The 21706-nt window shown below is 55.5% G+C and overlaps 1 protein-coding gene across 3 annotated transcripts in view; it reads right to left on the bottom strand.

The window, feature by feature from the left end:
* The window catches only part of PLEKHG2 (pleckstrin homology and RhoGEF domain containing G2), a 55046-nt gene extending 44870 nt beyond the window's left edge, over positions 1-10176 (bottom strand). For 2 of the 3 annotated variants that reach the window (XM_073321613.1, XM_073321612.1), the window contains exon 1: positions 805-949. The gene's annotated coding sequence lies outside the window, so the exon portion shown is untranslated. Of the gene's footprint in view, positions 1-804; positions 950-10109 lie in introns of those variants that run through there. The other variant, XM_073321614.1, reaches the window with a different exon arrangement.
* Between the last annotated feature and the right edge of the window lie 11530 nt (positions 10177-21706).

The following is a 21706-nucleotide window of genomic DNA, read 5'->3' as shown; positions in this document are numbered from 1 at the left end:
TACACAGCCCCCTCCCCCAAGAGATTCCCTCTAGATCTCTTAGAGGAAATCCCCCTCCCCCTCAGTACGACCCACCCCAGCAAGGATCCCCCTAGATTTCCCAGAGCAGATCCCCCCACCAAGGCCCCCTCCCAGATTTCCCAGACCAGATCCCCCCTCTCCAGTCAGGGACACCCCCCTCCCAGATTTCCCAGAGCAGATCCCCCCTCTCCAGTCAGGGACACCCCCCTCCCAGATTTCCCAGAGCGGATCCCCCCTCTCCAGTCAGGGACACCCCCCTCCCAGATTTCCCAGAGCGGATCCCCCCTCCCCAGCACGCAGCCCCTCCGGCCAGGGACTCTCCCCCGATCCCCACTCCCCTGGAGCCGGGCTCGGGCACCCCACTCCCGCAGCTCCGGCACACAAAGGCAGCCCCTGTTCCTGCCCCCCCTGAGCCGAGAAACTTTCCCGAGCCCCGTCTCTGTGTGTGTGTGTCTCTGTGTGTGTGTGTGTGTCTGTGTCTCTCTGTGTGTGTCTCTGTGTGTGTGTGTGTCTGTGTCTCTCTGTGTGTGTCTCTGTCTGTGTGTGTGTGTCTGTGTGTCTCTGTCTGTGTGTGTGTGTCTGTGTGTGTGTGTGTGTGTCTGTTTCTGTGTGTGTGTGTCTGTTTCTGTGTGTGTGTGTGTCTCTGTCTCTGTGTGTCTGTGTCTCTGTGTGTGTGTGTCTGTGTGTGTCTCTGTCTGTGTGTGTGTGTGTCTGTGTGTGTGTGTGTGTGTCTCTGTGTGTGTGTGTCACGCTTTCCAGCGGGCGCCCCCCAGCCGGACTCACCTCCCAGGCTGTGCGGCGGCGCAGGGCGCGGCGCTCCCGGAGCCCGGGCGGGCTCGGATCCCGGCTCAGAGCGCGGCGGGCGCCCGGCCCAGCCCGTCAGCGGCGCCGGGGGCCGCGGGAACGGCCATGCGGACGGGCCGCCAGGGTGTGCGAGCGAGGGGCGGCCCCGGCCCGGGCCGTGCGCGGGGGGGGGGGGGGCTGCGCGCGCACAGCGACAGCGGGGGGGGGGGGGGGTGTGCAGCGAACAAATCCGTGGGTGTGAGTGTGCAGCTAACCTCGGCTTTGTATGTGTAGCTGCAAGTCTGTGTGTGTGTAACCACAGCTCTGTGTGTGTGTGTGTAACTACAGCCCTGTGTGTGTAACCACAGCTCTGTGTGTGTGTGTGTAACTACAGCCCTGTGTGTGTAACCACAGCTCTGTGTGTGTGTGTAACTACAGACCTGTGTGTGTGTGTGTAACCACAGCTCTGTGTGTGTGTGTAACTACAGACCTGTGTGTGTAACCACAGCTCTGTGTGTGTGTGTATGTAACTACAGACCTGTGTGTGTAACCACAGCTCTGTGTGTGTGTGTGTAACTACAGACCTGTGTGTGTAACCACAGCTCTGTGTGTGTGTGTATGTAACTACAGACCTGTGTGTGTGTGTGTAACCACAGCTCTGTGTGTGTGTATAACTACAGACCTGTGTGTGTAACCACAGCTCTGTGTGTGTGTGTGTAACTACAGACCTGTGTGTGTGTAACCACAGCTCTGTGTGTGTGTGTATGTAACTACAGACCTGTGTGTGTGTGTGTAACCACAGCTCTGTGTGTGTGTGTGTAACTACAGACCTGTGTGTGTGTGTAACCACAGCTCTGTGTGTGTGTGTGTAACTACAGACCTGTGTGTGTGTGTGTAACCACAGCTCTGTGTGTGTGTGTAACTACAGACCTGTGTGTGTGTGTAACCACAGCTCTGTGTGTGTGTGTGTGTAACCACAGACCTGTGTGTGTGTGTGTAACCACAGCTCTGTGTGTGTGTAACTACAGACCTGTGTGTGTGTGTGTAACTACAGCTCTGTGTGTGTGTGTAACTACAGACCTGTGTGTGTAACTACAGACCTGTGTGTGTGTGTGTAACTACAGATCTCTGTGTGTGTGTGGGTGGGTGTGTTCAGGATGTAACAACTTCCCCCTGCAACACACCCCACCTGGGTCGCTTTCCCTTCTTCCCAAGCCGGTGCAAGTCCCCCGGGTCGTCTTTGGATCCAGTTGGTAAAAAAAGCGGGGGGGGGGGGCCCAGAGCCCAGCTGGGGGGGATGGGGGGGCTCCAGAGCCCAGCTGGGGGGGATGGGGGGCCCCAGAGTCCAGCTGGGGGGGGATGGGGGTCGGGGGGGTAACTGATGGATGCCCAGTTGAAATGTTGAAGGCTGGACTGGGAGGGAGGGGGAACGGACAAGCAAAAATTCTCTCACACTTCCTTACGGGGGGGTCTAACTACACACGCACACACAGTCCATACAACCGCAGCAGCAGGATCACGCACCACCCCCCCACAGAATGGGTACAGCCAGGCCAGGCAGCGGGATCTCACACACACACACACACAGTGGGTTTAAGCCGGGCAGTGGGATCTCACACACACACAGAGTGGGTATAGGCCAGGCAGTGGGATCTCTCTCTCACACACACACACACAGAGTGGGTATAGGCCAGGCAGTGGGATCTCTCTCTCTGTCACACACACACACACACACAGAATGGGTATAGGCCTGGCAGTAGGAACAAACACACACAGAGAGTAGGTACAAGCCAGGCAGCGGGATCACGCACACACACACCATACTGAGATACAGCAGGAGCAGATAACATACACACAGAGTTTGTAGGTAGGCTTGGAAGGGTTAGATTTTGATCAATGTCAGTAACCATCAATTTCACCTTGCACACTCAAAGGGAGGAAAAAATCTTTCCCTGGGATGATCACTGAAATGTATGCAGAGGCAAAGTGAGAAAAAAAACGCTGATTGAGAACTTAGGAGAGTTGGATTTAAGGATGTTGTACTTTGATGTCGACAATTTGTGTTTTAGCAGCGATAAAGCTTTCGCTTTTGGAATATCAGCGTCAAATTAAATAATTGTCTGATCCCCTCCATCGCCTGATCCTCCCCTGCCATGAGTTCCCACAACTGTGATCGTTTGAATCGGTAAAAATTGAAAAAAGACTTAAAAATAAGCATCCATATGATCCACTGAAATGATGAAAACCATCACATTCTTGCCCAGCCTAGTTCTTAGATAGGGTGCACAATTTTCTCCCTGGAGGCTTGGGTTAATTGCAACTGGAAACAAAACATTTGTAATGACTCTGCCGTAGCGTCTACAATTCTTTATTTCACACTGGTTCAAACACAACTAAAGAGACAACCTCACCCGCTTATTATTGTCCCTGCCGTGGGTTGAAAAATCCAATTTTATTTTGGCCAAAAAAAAATTTGAACAATTTTGGTTGAAATTTTTGGCCAAAACTTTCAATTTTTGTTGACGACAAAATCCCAAATGAGGTTTGGGGGGTCATTCTGAATCGACATTCTCATTGGCCATCCGAGTGAAACGTTCCTTCCTTTTTGGTTTTCAGAACATAAATTGAAATGAAAATATTGATGTGAAATGAAAAAGTTTTGGGGATTTTTTTTTTGTGTGATGAAAATTCAAAAATGTTGTCTCCGATTGAACTAAACAAATTCAGTCAATACATTTCAGCTAGCTCTAAATATCTTGGTAGCATCAAGAGGCGCTAACTGAAATCAGGGCCCCCATTGTGTCAGAGTTGCACAGACACAAAGTGACAGTCCCTGCATTGCAGGGCTTACAAACATGCAGGGGACAGAAAGGGAAACTGAGGCACAAAGCAGGGACATGACTGACCCAACGTCACCCAGCAGGCCAGGAGCAGAGCGGAGAATAGACCCCAAGTCTCCCAAGGCCCGCCCCAGTGCTCTATCCGGGAGGCCACACTGCCTCCGCTGGAATTTACAATCATGCCACTGAAGGCGTTAAAAACTGAAACCTGAGCAAAGCCTCATGCGGCGCTGAATGGTGGCAGCTAAGGACCTCCACCCAAATCGGAGGCAAGGCAGGCAAAAGGGAGAATTGCTCTGCTTGTTTTCCAGCTGGGGAAACTGAGTCACAGAGGCGGGCAGGAGCCAGATTTCCTAGGGCTTGACCCCCACAACAAAAGTGTCAAGCACCTGACACAGTGAGCTCTATTGAAATAGAAAAATCAAGGTCCAGGTACCATAGGGAGCTGGCAACAGCCAGGAATAGACCTGCCCCAGCCAGCCCTTCTTACCAAGCAGAAAGCCTTTATGATTTTTTAAGTGCTGACCACAGTTATTCTATGTCCCTGAGACAAAGCCCCCTGGCCCCTCCCCACCCAGCCTTCAGACATCCTAGCTGCCAAGTCAGCAGTGCACGGGAGAAAGGACCCATTCAGGGCTGCTGGATCACTAAACCGACATCAGCTTCCCATCTTGGGGCCTTCTCTTCCCCGGGAGGGGGACGAATTGGCTGGCGTAGCTATAGGGGCATAACTCTTGTGTTCTAGCTCTCCCTGGTACAACTTCCAAAGTGGAGTGGTTATTCTGGAGTAGAGCGTGCAAACAAGGGGCTCTTCCGGGCTAGCCAGAGTAGCGGGATAATTATTCCAGGGGAGCGATACCCACCAATTTCCCCAGGTAGGCCAAGTTCTCACTGGGGATCCCCGGGGTGACTTGCCCACAGCAGCTTGAGGGCGGGTTGCTTAGGACGCTTGCTCCCAGCAATTACTGGCTGATCCGCCCCCACGGAGATGGGGAAGGGGGTCCAGGGTGTGTCCCCACCCCTCCAGAGAAGATGAACGAATCATGCTTTAGCTCTTTCGCCCAAGGATCTCAAAGCACTTTACAGATTATTATTATTGATTTTTATTATGGTAGCACCTAGGAACCCCAGGTATGGCCCCGGCCCGCATTGTGCAGGGCGCTGTACATTTTCATGGCTCTTAGGTGTATTACAGTAGCACTTAGGCACCCCAGGCATGGCCCCGGCCCGCATTGTGCCAGAAGCTGTACAAACATGGAGCAAACAGACAGCCCTTGTCCCAGTGATCCAAGCCTGCCCAGCCCCCTGGTCCAAGCCCAGATGACAAACTCGAGCCGCTGCCTGTGTGCCAAAGTTCACACTGCAATTCTATGCCTGCTAGCTGGAGCTGAGCTCGCCCACGTCTGCCCCCCAGGGGGTGCAGCAGGCCCCAAGCTGGAGGGGAGAGGTACCCGGAGAGACAGCTGGAAGGAGCAGCTGAGATGCACAGTGTCTGCCTCTGGAAGGAACCCGGGGCGGTTTTTGGGTCAGGCTGAAGAGAATGCTCCTGGTGCTGTAAGCAAAGGGAGCTGTTTGGATTCCTTCTGCGTTCAGTCGTCCGTTCTTTGTAAATAAACAAAACTGCCTCCAAGAAATAGCCAACTGCCTCCAACTTCTGCTCCCAGCTGGAACACCCACAGGGCCCCCAGCTTTGACTTGCTGCTCGGGTCAAAAAGGCGCAAGAGCATTGTTAACCTCGTTTCACAGATGGGGAAACTGAGGTACAGAGAAACCTGGAAAGCGGCTCCCCCCAGGTTCACACAGCAGAGCTACTTCTCAGTGCAGGGGACAGAACCCAGGAGTCCTGACTCCCAGCCCCCTGCTCAAACCACTAGATCCCACTCCCCTCTCAGAGCTGGAAATAGAACCCAGGAGTCCTGATACTCAGGCCTCCTAGAATCACCAGACCAGCCTTCCCCGTCGAGTTCATGGATCATTGTTCATTGCTGCTTTTGAACCCACCCTTCAAGTAACTGGTGCAAAAGAAGAACCACCCTGGGGTCTGATTCCCTGTAGATCTCCAAGCCCTTCCCCAAAAAGATCAGTACCATTATCCCTGTTTTAAAGATGGGGAAACTGAGGCAGGGAGCAGGAACTTGCCCAGCAGAGCCAGTACGAGAACCCGTGTTTCCTGAGTCCCAGCCCAACGCTCCGTTCACTAGGCCACAGTGCCGTGCATGGGGCACCCGGCTGATAGCCGGCCCAGCCGGCATAGCTTGGTGTTGCTTGCGTGCCCGTGAGCTAGTTTTAAATCGTGAAGCTGGGGAAATGTCTCCGAGCTGAAGGGCAGGGGGCCGTAAATCAACCGAATGTTGCAAAATCCTGGCCCACTCTTGTCTCAGAGACTCAGTCCCGCGGGGCGTGTGATGTAACAGCCGCCGCATTGACTCAGTGAGGCAGCTCCCCACCAGCTCCCCCCTGGCTGGGTTTGGGATCCCCGGCGCTGGGGAGAACATGGGTCAGAGCATCTCCCGCTGCCGTGCGAAAGCGGGGTGGAAACTTCACAACGTGGAATCGAACCAACCCTGCTGGGCCTACGCCCTGGGGAACGTTCAATCCCAACTAGAGCTAAGCCAAGCCCACGCTACTTAGCCATGGGGTTCAGCCGGGCAACGGCTTGTTGCATGCCCCAGATTTCCTGTTAGCCCTTGAGTGTGTGGCCCCGGGGCTGTGCCCGGGGGCCCTCAGGGAGCTGGAGAATTGCTTCTCTTTAGAAGGTTAATGTGCCAAAAGGACTCCCAGGATCGAGGTCCCAGCCCATGGGATCCCCACCCACTGCAGGTGGGGATCTCCTTGTGCCTGTGTGGGTGTGTGCATATGTTTGGCCCTGACTTCAGCAGTAAAGCTGAGTTACTCGCAGCACTTCCCCTGGTCCGGGAGCAAGAAGCCCCGGGGGAGGGGTGGGGGGACGCCTCTCCAGTTGTGGGGGTAATTTACAGACCACGCCTCCCACTCTGCAGCTCCCGGTGTGGGCTGGAAAGCTCCCGCTGCCAGCGAGGGGAGGGGAGAGGAAATAACTCACAAGCTGCTCAGGGTCTCATTCATGAGGGGAAACCACCTCTTCCGGCTTGAAAGGGTACTGAGTCGCCTTAGGTCCTCGGTGGCACCATATTGAATGGCACAATATTGACCTTGGTTATACTAGTCCGTAATGGCATGATATTGACCTTGGTTATACTGGACTGTTGTCTGTAATGGCACGATATTAAACTTGGTTATATTGGTCCATAATGTCATAATATTGACCTTGGTTACACTGGTCTGTAGCGGCATGATATTGACCTTGGTTACACTGGTTCATAATGGCATGATATTGACCTTGGTAATATTGTTCAGTCAAGGCATGATATTGACCTTGATTACACTGGTTCATAATGGCATGATATTGACCTTGGTTATATTGGTCCATAATGTCACAATATTGACCTTGGTTACACTGGTCTGTAGCGCCATGATATTGACCTTGGTTACACTGGTTCATAATGGCACAATATTGACCTTGGTTATATTGGTCCATAAAGGTCTGATATTGACCTTGGTTACACTGGTTCACAATGGCACGCTATTGACCTTGACAATACTGGTCTGTAACGGCACGCTATTGACCTCAGTTACGCCATAGTGTGCCCTCACCGTAGAATGCCGACACTGGTCTGTACTAACACACTATTGACCTCCGCTACTTAGGCCTCAAAGAGCATGTTGTTGATCTTGGCACTCTAATGACAGACAATTGTTCCAAGCTAGCATCAGCTAGACCCTGGGACAGCTTCTCCTTCTGAACCCTCCCCAAGTGCCCTGATGGGGCGACCAGTGATGTCTTCCCCCCTAGGTCTGAAGCCTGTGCAGCTGTTCCTACACCTCCCTGCCTGCAGCCCCCTCAGGCAGGCACAGGAGATGGCCAGAGCGCTCGGTGCGCCGGTTGTCGCCAGCTGGTGCATACCCCGGCCACTGCAAGTCAGAGCAACCCCCAGTCTGCTCTAGTCTGCCCTGGGGCAGAGAATCAGGGGGCTTGAAGGTTTACTGACAGTGCCAGAGAACCTGCCCACCCGGCCCAGATTCAGCTGGCCATAATGGCACCATATTGACTAGCTCACATCTCTCTACAGAGGCCCCTTTCCCAGAGTTATACTGGGTAACGTAGTTCTGCTGTGAGGCTCCAGGCTCATTCCACCCCTCGGCCTCTCTGTGGAGAGGTCTACGTCTGAGGCAGTGTTGATCCCCACCCCCTCAAAAAAAACCCCTCTCCATGCCTCAGTTTCCCTGTCTGCGAAATGGGGGTGTTGTTCCTTCTCTCCTTTGTGAAGCACTTTGAGATCTAGGGATGATTTGTAAATTGCCTTTGGCTGCTGAGCCACTCCTATAGGCAACATTGTGGGTGGAGACTGCCCAGAAAGCTGGGTTCTATCCCTGGCCTCGGGTAGGTCCCCTCCCCCAGCTCTGCGCCTCAGTTTCCCCTATCTGAAAAATGAAGGTGGCACCAATGACTCGATCTTTGGCACTGGGCTCCTGCACCGCGGAGAACCCGGCCCCTTTAAGGACGTTCACACTGCCCTATTGTTGTCTCCCAGGGGCACACAGGGAGCCCTTGCCAAGTGGCACCACTGCGCTGGCCAGTTGTTGATTTCCCAGCCTGGAAATTAGCAGGCCGTGTCTTGGGAACCTTGACGCTAAGGGAGATGTCATGCCTTTGCCAGGCTCTCATTTCCTGCATCCCAGAAAACCCCAGACTTCCTGGCAGAGCTGAACCACCCAGATGCGGTGCCATAAACCCAATGTCCCCGGGAGCCCTCCCTCTGGGAACGGGCCCTCTGCCCGGCTAAACCAATGGCCAGCCCCGCAGCCGACCCCCGCCGCTCAGGGGAGCGCACTGCACAAGCCTGGAACCTGGTTCTCAGTGTCGGTCGGCTCTGGAGTGACGACCGTTTACACTAGCTGGGGATCTGGCCCCGCCGACTCCAGCCGAGCGAGGCTGATTTCCCCCGGCAGGGGATCTGGCCCGTTTGCACAGCTGGGGCTGGCCCCTTTCCCAGCAGCTGTTTTTTTCAGAGCAGACGATATATTTGGTGATTTATTTTCTGGCTTCGATCTGAACGGGCGCAAAGGGGCTTTTAAAGGGGCCGCACCGTCTGGCCAGACCCAAGGCCTAACGCTGAGGTCTTGACTCTTAAACGGCACCAGAGATGGGGTGTCCCGTCCCACCCCAGGCTTGTGCCCCGACTTTAACAGGGCAGCACCTGATGCCTCACAGGATTGAGGCCCTGGCTCCCACTGATTTCAACAGGCGCAGGATGCCAGGCCAGGCTTCCCATCCCGTAAGGGGGTGGAGAGCTGGTGGGGGTGGGGGGGGAGGGAGCGTTAATGTGGGGTGGGCCCAGAGGAGGGAGTGTGAAGGGGGCCACGGGTGGGGGGGACAGGAGGAGGGACCCAAGGGGGGAGCAAGAAGGGAAGGAGGAGCTCTGAGTGCTGAGGGGAGCGCAGCAGAGGGGCAAGGGGTGTGAATGTTGGGGGGGCACAGGGGAGGGGTGTGAATGTTGGGGGGCAGAGAGGGAGGTGTGTGAGTGCTGGGGGCACAGGACGAGGGGGGTGAAAGTAGGGAGGCCATGTGCTGGGGGAGGGGTGTGAATGTTGGGGGGGCACGGGGGAGGGGTTTGAGTGCGGGGGGGGCTAGGTGCTGGGGGGGTCATTCTAGCCCCCCACTCCTGGTGCGGCTGCACTGGTTGGTGCCACAGCCCCCCGGCGCAGCCAGAGCGAGCCCTGCGGCCTTTCCCACGCCCCGCAGCCTCCGAGCGCTCCCAGCTGAGCTGACAACCGCCCTGGCCCCACACTCCCTCCCCGGCCCCCGCCCCAGGCTGGGCCCACCGGGCTGCACGTCCAGAGCTGCAGCTGGACTCCCCCGCAGCCAGTGCTCCTGCCCCGCTCCCCACAGCGCCCCCTGCTGGGCGAGGCCGGGACTGGAGTAGCCAGGAGCTCCCCCCACAGCCAGCGCCCTGCCCCGCTCCCCACAGCGCCCCCTGCTGGGTCAGGCTGGGACTGGAGTAACCGGGGGCTCGCCCCACAGCCAGCCTCTGCCCCGCTCCCCACAGTGCCCCCTGCTGGGACAGGCTGGGACTGGAGTAACGGGGGGCTCCCCCCACAGCCAGCCCCTGCCCCGCTCCCCACAGTGCCCCCTGCTGGGACAGGCTGGGACTGGAGTAACCAGGGGCTCCCCCCACAGCCAGCCTCTGCCCCACTCCCCACAGTGCCCCCTGCTGGGACAGGCTGGGACTGGAGTAACCAGGGGCTCCCCCCACAGCCAGCCTCTGCCCCACTCCCCACAGTGCCCCCTGCTGGGACAGGCTGGGACTGGAGTAACCGGGGGCTCCCCCCACAGCCAGCCCCTGCCCCGCTCCCCCCTCCCAGCGCCCCCTGCTGGGAACGGAGTACCTGTGAGCACTCGCACACTATGCCGAGCCGGGCATGGCCCCCACAACTCCAGCGCGTGCCCCTGAGTCCCAAAACAAGAGGCGAGTCGCCGAGTCCGAGCGGCCGCCTCAGCCCTCTTCCCTCCAGCCACTGCCAACGCCTCCACCGCCTCTGCCCAGCACATCGCGCCTGGCAGTGCCTGCCGTCGGCAGCACAAAGACCTGATTCTTCCTCCGGCAGGTCCAGGGAGCTGCGCTCGGCGGCTGGGAGCTTCCATTGTGCCTGCCTCCCCGAACGGAAACCGGGGGTCAGGACGCCTGGGTCCTCACCCCAGCTCTGGGGGCCAGCAAATTCTAGTGGCCAGAGCACAGGGCTGGGGGGCAGGACGCCTGGGTTCTCACCCCGGCTCTGGGATGGGAGTGGGATTTAGTAGGTTAGGGGTGTGGGAGGGCTAGGGCGCAGGACTCCTGGGGTCTGTTCCTGACTCTCCAAGGGGGATAGGATCCAGTGGCTTGAGCAGGGGTGGGGCAAGTCAGGGTTCTAGTCCCAGTTTTGGAGCTGTGGTTAGGGCTGAAATCAGGGGGTGCTCATCAGCTGTGAGAATCAGTCTCAGAGGCACCCCAGATCAGCAGCTCCGTGTGAAGATCTTGGCCTCATTACGGGGCCTAAAAATTTCCAGCTCTGGCTTTGCTGAGGGTCCCTGTGCTGGGTCCTAGGAGCCCACAAGCTCCTTGCTTCATAACCACCTGGCTCATGGGTCACGTGACCCCCCCCCAACCTGCCCCCAGGCCTAGAGAGCAGCCAGGGAGGGACCCATGCCATCGAAAGGGACTCAGGGATCTCCCCAGGACATAACACCCTGGCATCCACCCTCTGCTCTGGCCATACTTAGGCGGGGCATGACTCTTCCAGGGGCAATATGGCCGGCCACCCAGTTGGCACAAGGGCTGTTAGGAGAGGCAGTGTTGCCTAGTGGCTAGTGCACTGGTCTGTGCTGCAGGACACCTCAGTTCTATTCCCAGCTCTGTCACTGGGCAACCTCGGGCAAGTCCTCCCCCAGCATGCCTCAGTTTCCACATCGGTCAAATGATTTTTTGTAAAGTGCTTTGAGATCGGCGGGTAATCCCACCGAGGGACATGGGACGGGAATCCGGCTGCTACCGAGGCAGGCCAAGGTGAGGCAAACAGCCGTGCACCCTCTGTCGCACACCAGGAGAATGGGGAGGGGAGAGAAAAAAATCGCAGCAGCCGTCTAGTCCAGCCCACGCGCCCCAAGGCAGGACAACGTATTCCCTAGCCCCGCCCTGACAGGGGTTTCTCTAACACCTGTTCTTAAAAACCTCCCATGATGGGGATCCTACAACCTCCTTTGGGAGCCTGGTCCAGAGCTTCACTCCCCGGAGAGCTACAAAGTTAGTCCTGATATCTCACCTCAGTCGGCCTGTGTTATGCAGGAGGTGAGACTAGATGGTCGCAGTGGACCCCTCTGGCTTTATGATCGATGCCTGCTCTCCTGACCCTGCTCTCCAGAGCCCCGACTACCACTGCTCGGGCTCACTGCCACACCAGGTCCTGACCAGGCACGGGTCGGGGGTGGGGGAATGGAACCTGGGTGCCCCCACATGACAGTAGCAGAGACTCAATTAACAAAGCGCTCGTCCATTTCCTCGCCTTTCCCCCCTGCCGTCGGCGTGACAATCCTCCGGCCGGGTCAAACGTTGGCGGGGCGCGGCCTGCCACAACTCAGCGCAAAACCAACACAGCAAAGCGATTTCTCACCGAGCGGGGCACGGCTTGTCGAGGGCCTGTAACGGTGCCTGTGTAGGCCGAGCGCTTTCCAGGCAGGAGGCTTCAAGTGCTTTGTGAGCTGTGGGAACCCCCCTCTCAGGTGAGGGCGTGCAGGGTTTGTTTTTGCCCTGGCACCGGAGCGCTGCTGTCACTGGGGTGGGGCAGGGCTGCTATTTACACAGACTTGTCCTTTGCTAATATGCAGCCACTTCTGGGGTGGAACATACTTACGTTTTATATAGGGATTCCTCACCTGTCAGTGAGATGCGGCCGCCTCTGGGACAGGGCGCAGCAGCTGTTTACACAGTGGTCCCTTACCTGTCAGTGAGATGCAGCCACCTCTGGGACAGGGCGCAGCAGCTGTTTACACAGTGGTCCCTTACCTGTCAGTGAGATGCAGCCACCTCTGGGACAGGGCGCAGCAGCTGTTTACACAGTGGTCCCTTACCTGTCAGTGAGATGCAGCCACCTCTGGGGCAGGGCGCAGCAGCTGTTTACACAGGAATCCCATATCTGTCACTAAGATGCAGCCACCTCTGAGGCAGGGTGCAGCAGCTTTTTATCCAGGGATCCCTTGTCCAGCACTGAAATGCAGCAGCTTCTGGTGTGGGCTATGGCAGCTGGCTAGTGAGGGTTTGCTCACCCAGCGCTGAGATGCAGCTGCCTTTAGGCTGGAACAAAAGGCAGCTGTTTGCACGGGGGTCACTCACCCAGTACTGAGCTGCAGCTGCCCCTGGTGCAATAAAGATACCCCCTCCCCTGAACCTACCACCCTGGTAAAACAAAGGAAGTCTCCCGAGAGAGCTACAGGCAGAGATTCGGCATCTGAGGCCTGAAACTGGCCTACGTACCCCTGAAAGCCTCATGCCATGGCTGGGTCTTTGCATGGGTGAATTTCACTTCAAGAATACAAGCATCTGCATACACACACACACAGAGCAGATACAGGCCAGACAACAGCAGGGTCTCACACACACACACACTTAAAGGGATCTCGGATCATCACACTGGATTGAAACAGGGGCACCTTGGCTTGGCTGGCAGCTGCATTTGGAGAGCAGAAATCTGGAGCCGGAGGAGTGGGGATACCAAACTGATCGGAAGAAAGAAAAGCGGGGGGGGCGGGGAATGAGAAAAAAAAGGGGAGTGGGGCAGAGACGGCCCAAATGCCGCCCTGCTAACCATAAGCTCCTGCCGTCTTGCGTATTCGTTTTCAGCCCAAAATGTTCCATTGTCGTAACTGAGCATGAACTCACCGCTCAGGAATGCACTTCAAAAATGTGATTATTCTCTTGAAAGAAAACACGTGTTGGCCAAATCCTGGGGAGCGCGGGCAGGAGGGGGAAGCCGGCATGGGGGCTGAGCTGAGCGACGCTCCGCTCCGACTGCTGACAAACTGCTGCCATGCGAAACGCACCAACGAAACTCACCAATGCTGTGAGCTGAAAGCTGGGGTGGGTACAGGCGTGTGGGAAAGTGCGATGCACGTGTTTGAGTGTGTGTGTCCAGGTGTATTCGTGTGTGTTAGTGAGAGAGAGACAGAACACGGCAGGGCCTGTCTCCTCCATACAGGAGAGGAGGAAACCTTGGCAGAGGTTCGGCCTAGTTCTGGCTCAAAGCACAGATGTGATGATGTGAGCGACGTCTCAGCTGACGCATTGAGCTGGATTTCTTCCTTTCCGAAGGATTGGTGCTGGTTCAGGGCCAGCGAAAGCTCATGGCACCCACGACAATAGCCCCAAGCTCTTAATTAGCACCTGGCATCAGCAGATCTTAAAGGAGGCCAGTCTCTTTATACTGATGGGGAAACTGAGGCACAGTGACTCGCCCAAGGTAGCCAAGCAGGCCAATGGCAGAGCCAGGAATAGAACTCAGGTCAGACCGGAACACAACCCGCTGGGCCACACTGCCTCCACTTCTTAACTCTTGCTCACACCCACAGGGCCAGGATACCATCGCCTGACACCGTGTGTGGTCATCGACAACAGTGTAAAGCGGGTGCATGCAGGTCTGAGCAGACAGAGTTTTGCACCCGCTGATGCAAATGGCCTGCAAATTGCAGGGTGGTAGAGAATCAGGCCCGGTGCCTGTAGCCAATTCTTTGAACCCAATTCCACGAACCCAATTCCACATTACCGGTGGGTAGAGAGGGGACGGTAGCGCAGGAGATGGAAAGCTGCAGCAGCCCAGATGGATTTCCAATCATGCTGTTTAAAACACCCTGGGTTGTCTTTACATTTAACTCCAATGGCCAATGAGCAGTCTGGAGAAAGGCCCTCTTTGTTAAATATACAACAAACCGGTACCCTATTGGTGCTACCATAAATCAGCCTAGAGTGAGCTTCCCCACAGCAGTGCCCTGCTGTAACCAGCCGGTCACGCTTCCTGATTGGTCGAACTGCAGCCACCAGACTATCTGTTCCCCCCTCCCCCTATTCTGCGAAGACTTTGTTATATTGTGTTGCCTAAGAAACTGGATTCTTGGAAAGTAGAAAGTAGACCCCTCCCTCCTGAAGAGAAAAAAATAGGGAGAGAGATGGGCCATTTTCAAATGTAGCCCCCCCGCCCCCGAAAAATAGAAATGTCAGTTTCAAATGTACCACTCCCGCCTCGCAACCCTGCCCCACCATAAATAACAGCCATCATGGTTTCAAATGCTCCCTGAAAATAGAAATATTGGTTTCCAATCTATTCCTACCCCTGCCACGTCTCCCGGTGCCTTTAATCTGGATGAGACCCAGACTGGAAACTGCTGCAGTACGTTACCAGCACAGGCTAAAGCTCCCTAGACGAGCTATTCTCACAGACTCGGCCCCCCACCCCAAGCCCGCGTGAAAGGGTCAGGAGTCTCGAGCCCGTCCCCCAGCCGGACGCTTGGGTTTTCCCCACCTTCCCTTGGCCAAAGCGAGATGATTTAACTGGGAATTGGTCCTGCTTCGAGCAGGGGGTTGGACTAGATGACCTTCTGGGGTCCCTTCCAACCCTGATATTCTATGATTCTACGATTCTATGAGAGAGGGCCGTGGATCCCGCCCAGCCACCCCCTCCGATGAAGCCATTTCCCCCTCTCAAGCATCACTCCTGGAGTCCAGCGCTCCGTCTGGGGGCAGGGGAATGCTTTGCCTTTTTAAGGCATGGCTGAGAGGCGACCCGCGGTCAGATTACTCACTCCCTGCTCTGGTGGCGTGGGAACCAGCGGCTTGGTCTGAACTCCACCGGTCCTGCTCCTTCCCCCACCACCCCCTCTTCTCCCTGGGAGAGTTCACACAAGTGCTTCCAATTTAAGAGGGGAAAGAGAGAGAGAGAGGATCCCCTGCAGAGCAGACAGACACGCGCACACCCCCAGCTGACATGGGCTTGTCCCAACCACGCTGCTATCCCTACTCACGCTACAGGCCCTGATGGGCCAGGGGCCACCCCAAAGAGCTTACATTCAATGGACGCAGGCAGAAGTAGCACCCTCGCCGTTTGACTGATGGGGAAACTGAGGCATGGAGTGGGGCTGAGGAGAGCAACGTGCCCAAAGTCACCCCACAAGCCGGTGGCACTGCTGGGACCTGCGTCCCAGCCCAGGGCTGGAAACCTCAAGGTCAACCTGCCTCGCTGCTTAACCAGCGCTTAGCTGAATATTTCCCATGTGCAGCCTGCACTTTGCCTGCTAACCGCAGGGTGTAGTTTGACAGCTACCTCTCCCCCCACCACGCACATCTGGACAGAGCCCCCCTGCTGTGGGGAGTTTGTCCCAGCGGGTCAAACCCATCTCCCCTACAGCCAGGGTTACAGAAGTGACCTTTTCCCCATCAAATCCAAGCCTGATTTAGAGATTTCTGTTCTAGGGCGGATCCATATCGGGCACCCAACACCATAGCATCCGAGCCCCTCACTATAAAGTATATATTCCCTCAACCCACCCCCCTGGGGATCAAGACAGGGCTCTTATCCCCCACTGTACGGATGGGGAAACTGAGGCACGGAGCAGCTTGAAACCGGGTCTCCTGAGTCCTCACCTACCACCCCATCTCTAACAGCTCTAACACGCTGGCTTAATGCTGATGGGGGCTCCAGATCCCCTCATCCATCAATGGGCTTTGGGGTCATTGGTAAAAGCGAGGCCCTGGAATGGACAGAAAGAATGTGGGGCGGGGGGGAGAGGAGTAGGTTCCTGCCCAATGGGTCCCATCTACCCCACCCCTAATCTAGACCACCTCCAAAACGGCAGGGCTGGCTCAGGCCACCGGATTGCCCCCTGCCTGTGGGGCCAGTCCAGATCAGAAGTACCAGGCCCTGTTCCCTTCCCCATGGCAGCAGAACAAACAGAGCTGTGCTGGGGTGTGAAATAAGGCATACAACACCTCCTGCCCCGATGAGGCAGAGCGGATGCCTCATCCAGCTCCCCTGGGGGGAGACGGGGTCTTTGCCCTGCACCCCGCCCCCCCCAGCCCAGTGAGCAGAGGGTGGGTCTAAGCAGTAAAATTCTGACCTGGATCCGGAACGACCCCCGAATTCAGGAGGGTTTGGGTCAGGGTGTCCCCTTGCCCCACCCCGAGGCTGGGACTGGCAGTGCAGTTAGGATCTGGATCAGAACTTTTCCCAAAGTTCAGGGGTATTTTGAATAGAACCCAGGAGTCCTGAGTCCCAGCCCTCCTCCCCCCAACCCAACCCACTAAACCTCACTCCCCCTCAGAGCTGTTGAGAGAACCCAGGAATCCTAACGCCTACCCCACCCCCCACCCTCTAACCACTAGACCCCACTCCCTTCCCAACTCCTGCAAAGCAAACCCAGCAGTTCTGACTCTCAATTGCCACCCCTGCCTCTTATCCTACTAAACCCCCATCTCTACCGCTCCCAGAGCTGGGGTAGAACCCGAGTCCTGACTCCTGCTTCCCTCTGCTCTAATCACTCGACCTCACTGCCTTCCCAACTCCTGGGAATAGAACCCAGGAATCCAGATTACCGTCCCCTCACCGTCCAACTCTAACCCACTAATCCCAACTCCCTTACCAGATCTGTGAATAGAACCCAGGAGTCCTGCTCCCGTTCCCCACTTCCCCCATTTAACTAACATTCTCTGGAAGGCAAGTGAGCCCAGCACCTCCAAAAGCCAGGGCCAGGAGATTTCACATGGAAGAGCTGGGTCCCATAGCAAGCACTGTTGGGCTCAGGGCCTGGAACAGAAGTAGGTCAGCCGGGCGGAAAGACGGTGAGGGGCTTGGGAAGTGTTTCGATTTCAGGTCCCATTGCCCTCCGTCACTGAGTCACGGGCCTGGGGCACTTCCGGTCAATGTCGGCCAATGTCAGTTTCGCCATCCACGCAAACCGTCCAGGACACAGCTAAGAATCTCCATTTGCAGGTGGGCAACGTCGGAGAAACGCTGCTTGAGAACCTGTCCCACCCTCGTGCGTATAAAAGGGTGAGGGAGACCAGGTGTGGGAGAGGTAATTTTTTCCTGGGACAAAATTTTATTTTGTTTGACTTTCTTGGACAGCCCACCTGGTCTCGCTAATATCCTGGGGCCCACACGGCTCCACCCATCAACTGTGCTGCGGTGAAGGCTACACAAAGCCCGTTGCTACAGCTCTGCTGACAGCCGGCTTATAAAGCTTTCACTTTTCGAATCGCAACACCGATAACCCTTGCCCGACTCCTCCCCCCGACCCCAGCCACGATTCCCCTGCTGCAACTGTGGAAAAGTTAAATCAATAAAAATAGAAAAACCGTCCTGAAGAAGAGCTCCGTGGAGCTGGAAAGAGTCTCTCTTCCACCAACAGAAGTTGGTCCAATCAAAGAGATCTGGCCTCTCCCCCCCCACCCCACCCCCCACCCCTCATGCTTAAAAATAAACACTGATTTAAAAAAAAAAATCAAAATCTTCCAGGACGAATTGTTCCCCCCTTGCCTTAAATTGCAGCAGCTCTGGAGGTTAGTACACAGTTATATCTTACCCTCGGGCCACCCCGGGGGACTGAATCTCCACCAAACCACTGCCCAAACTGAAACCAAGCAGCAGCCGAGAATCACTGCCGCCATGGAAGGTGCTGGCCTGCGTGGGACACCGCTTCCCTCGAAGGGATGGAATCCAAACTGCATATGTGTGTCCTAGACCCCTATACCACATGCAGCTAGAAGCGATTCTCCTTTCGCTCAAGTGGCAATGGTGGCCCTCTGGCATGGGCAGAGCTGGGTCCTGTCGCCTCTGCAGGCCTGAAATTCGGAGTGGTTGATGTATATGGACCAGGGAGGAGATCCACAGGACCATGCCTCATTCAGTGCACAGAGTAGATAATGCTCAAGGAGAGGCTCGGTGGGGGCATTTAAATCCAGGGAAAGAATTTTGGCAAAAGCTGTTCTGGTTATTTGTGATTTCTCCCTTGGTGCTGTGTGAGCATGGCAGGGTGTCCATGTGAGAGAGAGGACACGCAGGAGAATGCCAGTTTGGGTATGGTTCTGAGCCCTTCCTACAGGGTGTGTTCAAACCCCATTGAGATTGATAGGTGTGAACTCGCCCTTCAATTCACATAACTGTAAGCATGAGACCGCACTTAAGACAAAAGGGGGGCAGATAGCAAAGCTGGGCTGACTATTGTTTTGGGAAGGGGTGGGGGAAGAGAGAACTGCCAAAAACTGACGTCAGACAAGAGCAGAGAGACAGGCAAAAAGCAAGAAAGTCCAGCAATAGCCCGTGAGCACCACGTGACCCTGGAAAATGCCAGAGAGAGATTTTTTTGGATAAAGAGGCTTGGGGCGGTAAGCTAAGGAACTGCTCCAAGCAGGCCTTCATACGTTCCTTAGAAATAAACAAGATTGCATCAAAGAAAATACCAGACTCCATCCATTTCTATTTCCAGCGGAACATCCCCAGGGCTCTGAAATTTGACTAGCTGCTAGGGTCGAGAGGGGGCAACAGTCTGGAGATGAGTGAGTGAGAGAGAGAGAGAGAGTGTGTGTGTGTGTGTGCAAATGATTGTGAGTGTGTCCTTTTTATCCCCAACACTCCCCCATCCCCTGGCGATAGCCGTCCCAACAGCTGTAAATTAATGTTTCATTTCCTGGTTCTCTCCAGTTAGCTGTGTCAGCCACTCACCCATCAGACAAGTCTTGGCAGAAGCTTCCCTCGCCAGCCCAGTGTAACCAGCCCACAGGCGGAGGAGTGAGAGCTGCCAGGCCCGGGCTGAGGGCAGAATTGGGTGTATGCGACTGAAAGACCCATTTACCTCTATGACCTACTGACATCACCAGGGACAACCATGATGTCACATGTAGAGGGTGTGACATCACTCTGGGTGACTGTGACATCACATGTGGAGGCCGTGATGTCACGCCAGCTTGCATGTGGCATCACACGAGGCAGGTGTGACGTCACACCAGGGTGGCCGTAAGGTCATATGAGGAGGGGTGATGTCACTCGGGGTGACTGTGATGTCACATGACCAGGTGATGGCATCACTCTGGGGCCATGCCAGGGTCACCGTCACGTCCTTTGTGGAGCAAATGCAGAGCAGTGAGACCGTGGGACTGAGGATAGCCACGCTCAGAGGGTGTGATGTCCCAGGAGTGACGGTGATGTCCAGCGCAGAGGGCACGAGGTGGACGACCATGATGTCATGGCCATGGAATAGCCCTTCCACACCACCAGGAGGGCAATGGCCTGTTGACACATCAAGGGTTAAGGCTGCTAAATAGGATCAAGGCATTCTAGTTCCGGACTAAGAGGGTCCACACAGGGAGTTAATCTGGAGTCAGTCCTTGGGGAGATAAGCCCTTATGCACCCATTCAACAAAAAAAGCAGGACCCACGTGGCCCTTCTGCCAGCCTCCTGGTAGCTGCGTGCCTTGCAAACACTAGCAATTTACCCCAGCAGACAAGTGGCCAAGTGGCTAGCACCCCGGTCTGGGACTCACAAAACCGAGTCTATTCCCCACTCTGTCGCTGGCCTGCTGGGTAACCTTGGGCAAGCCCCTGTCTCTGTGCCTCAGTTTCCTCCCTCACTAAAACGGTGATGGTACTGACCTTTGTGAAGGGCTTTGGGGTCCATGGCTGGAAAAAGCGAGGGAATATTTAATATTAGCCTCATTTAACAAACACCACAGATGGGGAAACTGAGGCCCAGAGGGATGACGTGACCTTGCTAAGGTGGCCGAGTTGGGAGGCGGGTGCGGATCTCCTGGGCCCCAATCAGAATAACGGACTTTTTTCAGTTCAGTGGCAGGGCCGAAAAACCAAAAGAAGGTTGGTTTGGGTTGAACCAAACCAACCGTTTCCCCAGAGTTTCGGTGAATTGGAAAAGTTCATTCTGGGTGTGTTCCAGAGCAGGGATTTGACCCTGAGCTCTCCAGAGCTTGGGTGGGCATCCTAGTCACTGGATTAAAAGGTACAGGGGAAGGGGCAGTAGCACTGGTTTGTGAATCCGTGTCAAATTCCCCAATCATTTCGGCTTGATTGAAAGGGCAATTTCCGACAAAGTAACTATTGGCCTGAAAAACATCACCCACTTCTGTCTCACTCCCCACTCGTGCAGTTCAGGTCACACCGAATCCAAAATTTTATCCTGGTGCCTTGGCCACAAGAGCATCTTCCCCTTAGAGGGTGACTTCTAAAGCAGAGGGGGCATCAAGTGAACCCCTGACAGACGTGCAGGGCAGGTAGCTAGTTACGCTGCTAGATACCCGCTGTTCGCTTTAAATGGGTCAAAGCCGGAGCCTGGGAAAACTGAGACAGAAAAGGGAGAATGTCCGAAATGAGGAGCGTTCGGCATTTCCAATTTTGGTATGGAAAAAAAAAAAAAGTCCATTACAAGATGAGTAATAAGAAGAGCTGAAAGAGGCATATAAATAAATGGATTATTTTGGGCCCCGGCTTGGTGAGTTTGTGACCTGCAGCCCCGGCTGGGAAGCCGCGGGAAAGAGACTGAAACGTCTGAAGACACTTGTCTTGCTAACGAGGCTCTGTTCCTGTCCGAACAACCGGCTGAAATTGGACAGTGGGCCCGATTCTGCCGTTGTTTCAGCTTCATAGAGTGTATGGCCCATCGAGTCCCATCCGGATAGCGCAACCCAGTGAGGTTCACTCTGTACTGGGCCCACTACATAACTGGGGGCTGGGTAAAGCGTCAAGTGCAAAGTACTTCTCTGAGGAAGGAAAAAATCAAATGCACAACGGCAAAACGGGGAATAACTGGCCAGGGGGTAGCCCCGCGGGACAGGTACTGGGGAGGCTCGAGTGGATCACAAAATGATAGGACCCAACAGCGTGATGCAGTTTTAACATAACGTCGTTCTGGGGTGTATTCACAGGCAGGCGTGTCGTACGGAAGACCCGGGAGGTAATTATCCCGCACTGCTCGGCTATGCTGGAGTGCAGTGTCCAGTTCTGGGCACCGCGCTTTAGAAGAGACGTGGCTAAATTGGAGAGAGGCCAGAGGAGAGCCACGAAAAGGATCCAAGGTTTAGCAAACCTGCCCTAGGAGGAGAGGTTAAAAAAAGTGGGTAGGTTTAGTCTGGAGCAAAGCAGACTGAGAGTGGACCTGAGAACAGTTGTCAGATACATTAAGGGCTGTTCGAGAGAGGACGGGGGTCAGCTGTTCTCCACGTCCGCTAGAGGCAGGACAAGATGCAATGGGTGTAATCTGCAGTGAGGGAGATTGAGGTGAGATATCAGGACAAACTTGCTAACTCTCTGGGGAGTGAATCTCTGGAACAGGCGAGGTCATGGGATCCCCGTCAGAAGGTTTTTCAGAACAGGCTGGACAAACCCCTGTCAGGGCTGGGCTAGGTTGACTTGCTCCAGCCTCAGCGCAGGGGGCTGGACATGATGGCTTCTCGAGGTCCCTT

The sequence above is a fragment of the Lepidochelys kempii genome, chromosome 23 (genome assembly GCF_965140265.1).
Source record: "Lepidochelys kempii isolate rLepKem1 chromosome 23, rLepKem1.hap2, whole genome shotgun sequence".
Classification (NCBI taxonomy): Eukaryota; Metazoa; Chordata; order Testudines; family Cheloniidae; genus Lepidochelys; species Lepidochelys kempii.
Note: the sequence above shows the minus strand (reverse complement) of the source record. Positions and strands in the feature narration are given on the sequence as shown.